Below are 8,633 nucleotides of genomic sequence, written 5' to 3'. Positions count from 1 at the left end.
CGGATCACAAGCACCGCTCCCAATGACTGGTAATGGTTCTGCAGTTACCACTAACACCTCCTCTGGTCCATCCTTTGTTACTTTATTGCCCGATTACCACCCACATTTCCGTTCCCCATTGTGCCATTTATTATTTAATCACTCCTGCGTTCCACTGTATCACAGACGTTCCCTTTTGTCCTTTCTCGCAGCCTATTTTTTCCATGTGCTATTTTTGTTGAAAAAATCTGTAATCTTTAACTTTTTCCTAAAATATCGGAATGATTATCCGACTGAACGAGAAACCTGGTTCTCCATCCACTTGATTTGCACCACCTGCTGAGTTTTACAGAATTCTCTGTTTGTGTTCATTCTGTTTCCTTATCCCTTTTAAGGGGACGTGCTGACTGTCCGCGATCATTCTCTGGCTGTTTAAAATGGTGTTCTTTCAGTCCCGCGTCATTCTGTGCCTGTTTAAAAGGGATGTGCTGCCTGTCCCGGATTTCAAATTTCAAAAACTGCCTTTGCAGGGTGCAGGAATTTTAGTTTGTTTGTGTGTTTGTGTAAGCACGAGAGTTTGTGCAAATGCGCTGTGCGATCTTGCTGTGCATTTCATGTCATGTGAGAAAAATGCATTAAATGCAACTTGAAACCATACTGATTTAATTGAACACTCCTTCGTGGACCCTCTGACGGTCGAAGAATCTGCTGTGGGATTTTGCTATTCCACATCTGAAAGAAGGGCAAAGTCACAAGTTGGAAATATAGCGAGTTTAGCCAGGGCTTGCGTATGGGCTGTGCAACAAGATGGCATCCACCACCCTTATTTTCAAATTCAAATCAAATCAAATCAAGACAAGACATGACTGACCGACTGATTAATTTAAAAATATTTATAAACAATCATTACTTTTTAACTTTCACAATAAATGTGCTTTTTCTGTTCTGCCTGCACTGGGCTCTCTTACATTTGAGCTCTTTCACAGCACAAGCAGCTGCTGTCAGATCCAGCAGATAGACGTACGCGACTTTAAAAGATCGCGTTTTTAGGCCACATATTTGCTCGTGGCTTGTCTTCCTCCAAGGGTTTACTGTGTTTGGATATTTATTGACTGCACCCCCTTCTTTCCAATGGAATTCAACCAGTCACACAGACTTCGTTCTATCAAAAAATATATAGATTATCAATCAATTATTCATATATTTAAAACCAATCAAATTCAAGTATTTTTAATTAAGATGTAAATGTATTTCTTTTCTTAAAATGTTATGTATATATCTATATTTTTTAATTGGCTTTTTGAATGCGTTGGTTTTCCGTCCCTCTCCTTCCTGCCTGTCTATTGCCTGTGGCTTCAATAACCATCCCAGCCCCGCGTGGTCCTGACACCCACGCTCACACACACACTGCACAATTGCCTTCAGGGATGGCAGAAATCACACTTTATTCTTTTAAAAGCGAACTGCTGTCAGTCAAGCGTCATTCTGCATCTGTGCAAAGGGGGTGTCCTTGCATTCCCGAATCATTCTGTCTCTGTTTAAACGGGATGGTTGTCAGTTCCGGTTCATAATCTGTCCATTTAAGACGGATGTTCTCATAATACCGCCTCATCCCATATAGTGTTAGAAGGAGTGTGATTTCAGCTGCAATGACCGAATTGTTAAACTGCTGTGGTCCAAGTGACATTGGGGTTGCCTGCGCCGTGCGCACACAGATGGCAGTGTTCATTTACTCGAAATATGCTCAGCTTTTCTTAAATCCACTCCTTGATATAGCAGTTGTCCCGAATTTGCTCCCAATGTACACAACAACACATTGTGCGCTGATTGCAGAGGCCGCATGGCCTAATGGGTAAGACGTCTGACTTCGATTACTAAACGCAATGTTATCACTACATTTTAGGCTCGAGTTCTGCCGCGGTCAATTAGCTCGCTACGTGAACTTTTATATTCTTTTTTGTGATTCTGCCGAAAAACCAACCTTCCATTACCGTCACACACCTTAAGGAAAGGAAGACTGTTTGCTTCCAGAATCTAATGTCACGTTTGCATCATTGTCGATCTGGTTACACGGGGAGAGCTGGCTTTGAAGTGGATTTTCTTGCACATTATATCTGTTTGGTTATAAACAACGGAGATTGAATAGCTGGGGCTGGGGTATATCAGCGACGAGGTGGCCGAGAGGTTAAGACGATGAGCTGTTAATTTATTGTGCCCTGCTCTCAAAGGGTTGAATCCCATCTTCATCGTTGTTGTGTTACAGCTTTTTAACCTCCTGATCGTCTTGTCAATGACATTTCACCACATCGCCAAATTCCCCTTTTACTGACAAGGATGCAGCACTTTGCTCATGTCATGTCTCAAATTAATAATATATTCTTAAAAGGAGTGAGGGGTGTAGGACTCTGGAGTGGGGGTCTAATTAGTTAGGTCTCTGAGGGACAGCACAAGCAAGATGGGCCGAATATCTTTTCTCGCTACCATCAGAATCTGAGAGCAACACTATGCACTGTCGGCGGCTCGTCTGTCTAGGGATAGGTTTGTTGTTTAGGGATGATCACATTTGAAATGCGAGAGGTCCAGGGTCCAAATCCCGGACGAGCCCCGCCATTTTTTACTCAAAGTTCCGCTTCTCACAGCCGTTCGACATGAGAGAAAACAGAACTATTTCACATTAAAACGTGCAATTTTGCGCTGATGTTCCCACAGCGTCCAAATCCCAGAGCAAAGTGAAACCCGCCAAACTGAATAAATTTTAAGTATCTCAGAGGTACTCGGCTCTGTGTCTCGTTTGTATCCGGCCAATACTTGATCAGTAGATACTCCTGTTGTACGCATATGCTCACCTTAATTGGGATAAGCAGACATTTAGCGTCAATCTCCACCTCCGCCCTGAATTTGAGTGCCTCCTGTTCCTCTCGAGCTGAATAGATGTGAGAAGCTGGCTTTTGAATTATTCCCTTGCTTGCCGAATTCAATCCGTACAGGAAATCAATCCGGGGTGACCAAGATGCCTAGTCTGATTAAAAGACTTTAACACCCTATATTGTAGGCATGTTGTAGTCTTCTGGCCTCAACATTAGGTTCAACTTATCGGATCATAAGCACCGTTCACCATTTTCTGGTAATGGTTCTGCAGTTCCCATGAACACCTCCTCTGGACCACCGTTTGTTAACTTATTGCCCGATTACCACCCGCTTTGGTGTTTCCCATTGTGCCATTTATTATTTAATCACTCCTGCGTTCCACTGTATCACAGACGTTTCTTTTTTTCCTTTCTCGCTGCGTATTTTTTCCAGGCGCTATTTTTGTTGAAAAAATCTGTAATCTTTAATTTTCTCCTTAAATATCGGAATGATTATCCGACAGAACGTCAAATCGGGTTCTTCATCCACAGAATCTGCACGACTTGCTGAATTGTACATAATTATCTGTTTTTATTAACTCTGTTTCCATATCCTTTTTACGGGGATGTGCTGTCTGTCCGGGATCATTCTCTGTCTGATTAAAATGGTGTGCTATCAGTTCTGGATCAGTCTGTGCCTGTTGAAAAGGGATGTGCTGCCTGTCCCGGATTTCAAATTTCCAATTTCATAAACTGCCTTAGAAGGGTGCAGGAATTTTAGTTTGCGTCTTTGTGCAAGCCAGAGTGTGTGCAAACGTGCTGTGAGATCTTACTGTGAATTTCATGTCATTTGAGAAAAATGCATTTCATGCAACTTGAAGCCATACTGATGTGATTGAACACTCCTGCGTGGACTCTCTGACGGTCGAAGATTCTGCTGTGGGATTTTGCTATTCCACATCTGAAAGAAGGGAAAATACACAAGTTAGAAACATAGCGATTTTAGCCAGGGATTGCGTGTGGGCTGTGTGATATGATGACATCCTCCATCCTTATTTTCAAGTTTTAATCAAATGAAATCATGACAACAAAAGACATGACTGACTGGCTGACTTTTTTTATACATGTATATATATAGATGTGTACATTTATATACAATCCCAACTTTTTAACTTCCAAAATAAATGTGCTTACTCTGTTCTGACTGCACCGGGCCCTATTACATTTGATCTCTTTCACATCACAAGCTGCTGCTGTCAGGTCCAGCAGAAACACACACGCGAGTTTAAACGATCGCCTCTGTGGCCCACATCTTCCCTCCTGGCTTGTCTTCCTCCATGGGCTAACTGTGTTTGGGTATTTATTGATTACGCACCATCATTTCCAATGGAATTCTTCCAGTCACACAGCCTTCGTTCAATCAAAAAATATTGAGATTATGAATCAATTATTTATTTGTTTAAAAAAATCACATTTAATTTTTAAAAATAAAATGTAAATGTCTTTATTTTCTTAAAATGTTAAATATATATATATGTTTGTAAATTGTCTTTTTGTCTGCGTTGGTTTTACGGACTTCCCTTCCTTCCTTCCCCTTCTATCGCCTGTGGCTTTAATACCATCCCAGCTCCGCGTGGTCCTGACAACCACGCTCACACACACACTGCACAATTGGTCAGTGATGATACAAATCTCAATTTTATTCTTTTAAAAGGGAATTGCTGTCAGTCAAGCGTCATTCTGCATCTGAGTAGAAGGGATCTGCTTGCAGTCCCGGATCATTCAGTTCCGGTTCATAATCTGCCCATTTAAGACGATTTTCTCATAATCCCGCCTCAACCTGCAGAGTTTGAGAAAGATTGTGATTTCAGCTGCAATGATCGAATTTTTCAAATGTAGTGTTCATATTTACATTGGGGTTGCCTGCGCCGGTGCGCACCAATATCGCAGTGCATCTGTTAATTTACTCGAAATATGCGCATCTTTTCCGAAATCCACACCTTCATTTCGCAGTTGCCCCGAATTTGCTCACAATATATGTAAGAACACAGCTTCTTTCTGGTCGAGGCCGCGTGGTCTAATGGAAAAGGCGTCTAACTGCGATTGTATCTGTGACATTATCAGATTATTGCAGGTTCGAGTCCTACGGTGGTCAATTGATTCGCTGCGTGAGCTGTCATGTTCTTTTTTGTGATTCTGCCGAAAAAGCAACCATCTCTTACAGTCACTCGCCTGAAGTAAAAGAAGGCTGTTTGCTTTAAGAATCTAATGGCACGTTTTGATCATTGTCGATCTGCATGCACGGGCAGAGCAAGCTGTGAAGTGGACTTTCTTGCACGTTATCTCTGTTTGGATACCAAAAGCAGGAGATTGAATGGCTGACGATGCGCTACCGAAGAGATGAGGTGGTCCAGAGGTTAAGGCGATGGATTACTACTCCATTGGGTTCGAATCCCATCCTCGTCGTTGTTGTCTTACAGCTTTTACATCCCTGGTGGTTTTGTCATTCGCATTTAACCTCATCGCCAAATTCCCCTTTTCCTGACAAGGATGCTGTACTTTGCTCATGTAATGTCTTAAATTAGTAATTTAGTCGTCAAAAGGATAACATTTGCAGGACTATGGCAAGGGGGACTAATTAGATAGGTCTCTGAGGGACAGCACAAGCACGATGTAACTAATATCTTTTCTCACTACCGTCAAAATCTGAGAGCTGCGCTTTTCACTGTCGGCGGCTCGTTGGTCGAGGGGTATGATTCTCGCTTAGGAATGATCATATTTGAAAAGCGAGAGATCTCGGGCTAAATCCCGGACGAGTCCCGCCATTTTTTACTCGAAGTTCCGCTTCTCTCAGCCGCTCCTCTTGTGAGAAAACAGACATATTTCACATTAGAACGTGTGATTTTGCGCCAATGTTCCCAAATCCCAGAGCAAAGTGAAACCCGCCAAACTGAGTAAACTTAAAGTTTCTCAGAGGTACTCGGCTCTGTGACTCGTTGGATAAGCTAAACCCTTGTTTGGTTCCGGCCGATACTTGATCAGTATATCTTCCTGTCTGTACGCACATGCTCACCTCAATTGGGATAAGCATACATTCAGCGTCAATCTCCACCTCTGCCCTGAATATGTCTGCGTCCTGTTTCTCTAGAGCTGAAAAAATGAGAGAAGCTGGCTTTTGAATTAGTCCCTTTGCTGCAGAATTCAAAGCGGACAGGAAATCAATCCGGGCTGGCCAAGCTGCCTGGGTCTAATTAAAAGGCGGTGACACCCTATATTGTAGGCATCTTCTCGTCTTCTGGCCTCAACATTAGGTTCAACGTATCGGATCATAAGCACCGCTCCCATTGTCTGCTAATGGTTCTGCTATTCCCACTAACACCTCCTCTAGACCATCCTTTGTTACGTTTTTGCCCGATTACCACCCACTTTGTCTTTCTCCATTGTGCCATTTATTATTTAATCACTCGTGCGTTCCACTGTATCACAGACGTTCCCATTTGTCTTTCTCACTGCGTATTTTTCCTAGGCGCTATTTAAGTTGATAACATCTGTAATGTTTAACGTTTCACAAAAATATCGGAATGATTATCCGACAGAACGTGAATCCGGATTCTTCCTCCACAGAATCTGCACGACCTGCCGAGTTTTACATATTTATCTGTTTTATTTCATTCTATTTCCGTGTCCCTTTTAAGGGGATGTGCTGTCTGTCCGAGATCATTCTATATTTGTTTAAAATGGTGTGCTTTCAGCCCCGCAATATTCTGTGTCAGTTTAAAAGCTATGTGCAGTCTGTCCCGGATTTCCAATTTCAAATTACAAAAACTGCGGGAATTTAAGTTTGTTTGTATGTTTGTGTAAGCCAGAGTGTGTGCAAAGGAGCTGTGCGATTTTACTGTCAATTGAGAAAAATGCATTACATGTAATTTGAAACCGTAGTGATTTGATTGAACGCTCCTTCGTGGACTCTCTGACGGTAGAAGAATCTGCAGTGGGATTTTGCTATTCCACATCTGAAAGAAGGAAAAATACATACGTTAGTAATATAACGATTTTAACCAGGGCTTGCGTGTGGGCTGTGTGACATGATGACATCCTCCATCCTTATTTTCAAATTCAAATCAAATCAAACCAAGACAAGACAAGACAAGACATGACTGACTTTGTTTATACATGTATGTTCATTTGTATATTTGTATATAATCCCAAATTTTTAACTTCCAAAATAAATATGCTTTTTCTGTTCTGCCTGCACCGGGCTCTATTACATTTGACCTCTTTCACAGCAAAAGCAACTGCTGTCAGATCCAGCAGAAAGACACACGCGACTTTAAAAGATCGCCTTAGTCACACACATCTTCCCTCGTGGCTTGTCTTCCACCATGTGCTTACTGTGTTTGGGTAATTTTTGACTGCACCCATTTCCAATGAAATTCTTCGAGTAACACAGCCTTCGTTCAATCAAAAAGTATACAGATTATGATGCAATTATTTACTTATTTAAAACAAATCAAATTATTTTGTTTTTAAATAAAATTTAAATGCATTCATTTTCTTAAAGTGTTAAATATATATATATTTCAGTCTGGGCTGGTTTTACGTCTCTCCGTCCTTCCTGCCTGTCCATCAGCTGTGGCTTCAATAACATTCTCTGGTGGTCCTTAGCTCCACTGCACAATTGCCTTCAGGGATGATAGAAATCTCACTTTATTATTTTAAAAGGGAACTGCTTTCTGTCAAGGGTCATTCTGCATCTGGGTAAAAGGGATGTCCTTGCAGTCTCGGATCATTCTGTGTCTGTTCAACCGGGCTGGTTTTCAGTTCCGGTTCATAATCTTTACCTTTAAAACGGTTTTCTCATAATCCCGGGTCATCCTGTATAGTTTGAGAAGGAGTATGATTTCAACTGCAATGATTTAATTGTTAAACTGTTGTGTTCCAATTGACATTGTGGTTGCCTGCGCCGGTGCGCACCCAGATTGCAGTGCATCTGTTCATTCACTCGAAATATGCCCACGTTTTTCGATATCCACTCCTTGATGTTGCAGTTGCCCCTAATTTGTTCCCAATATATACAACAACACAATGTCCGCCGTTGGCAGAGGCCGTGTGACCTAATGGATAACATATCTGACTTGCGATGTAACCATGAAGTTATCACAAGATTGCTATTTCGAGTCCTGTCGCGGTCAACTAGGCTCGCTGCGTGAAATTTTATATATTCTTTGTTGTGATTCTGCCGAGAAACCAACCACCTCTTCGAGTCACTCACCTGAAGTAAAGGAAGGCTGTTTGCTGAAAGAATCTGATGACACGTTTTCATCATTGTCGATTTGCATGCACGGGCAGAGCAAGCTGTGAAGTGGACTTTCTTGCACATTATTTTTGTTTGGATACAAAAAGCAGGAGATTGATTGGCTGACAATGCGCTGCACAAGTGACGAGGTGGCCGAGAGTTGAAGGCGATGGACTGCTCATCCATTGTGCTCTGCACGCATGGATTCAAATCCCATCCTCGTCGACGTTGTCTTACAGCTTTGTCCTCGTTTTGTCATTCACATTTAACCTCATCGCCAAATTCCCCTTTTACTTCCAAGCATGCTGTACTTTCCTCATGTCATGTCTCAAATTAATAATATATTCGTCAAAAGGTGAACAGTTGCAGGACAATGGCGAGCGGCACTAATTAGATAGGTTTCTGAGAGACAGCACATGCACGATGGGCCTAATATCTTTTCTCACTACCGTCAGAATCTGAGAGCTGCGCTTTTCACTGTCGGCGGCTCGTTGGTCCACGCTTATGATTCT

The 8,633-nt window shown here is 42.0% G+C and overlaps 1 non-coding gene across 1 annotated transcript; it reads left to right on the top strand.

The window, feature by feature from the left end:
* Positions 1-8,264: 8,264 nt before the first annotated feature.
* On the top strand, positions 8,265-8,346 carry trnas-gcu (transfer RNA serine (anticodon GCU)). Its single transcript has one exon. It is a non-coding gene; the product is annotated as a tRNA-Ser (tRNA).
* Positions 8,347-8,633: the final 287 nt, after the last annotated feature.

This window comes from Pristiophorus japonicus, unplaced genomic scaffold (assembly GCF_044704955.1).
Source record: "Pristiophorus japonicus isolate sPriJap1 unplaced genomic scaffold, sPriJap1.hap1 HAP1_SCAFFOLD_117, whole genome shotgun sequence".
NCBI lineage: Eukaryota > Metazoa > Chordata > Chondrichthyes > Pristiophoridae > Pristiophorus > Pristiophorus japonicus.
Note: the sequence above shows the minus strand (reverse complement) of the source record. Positions and strands in the feature narration are given on the sequence as shown.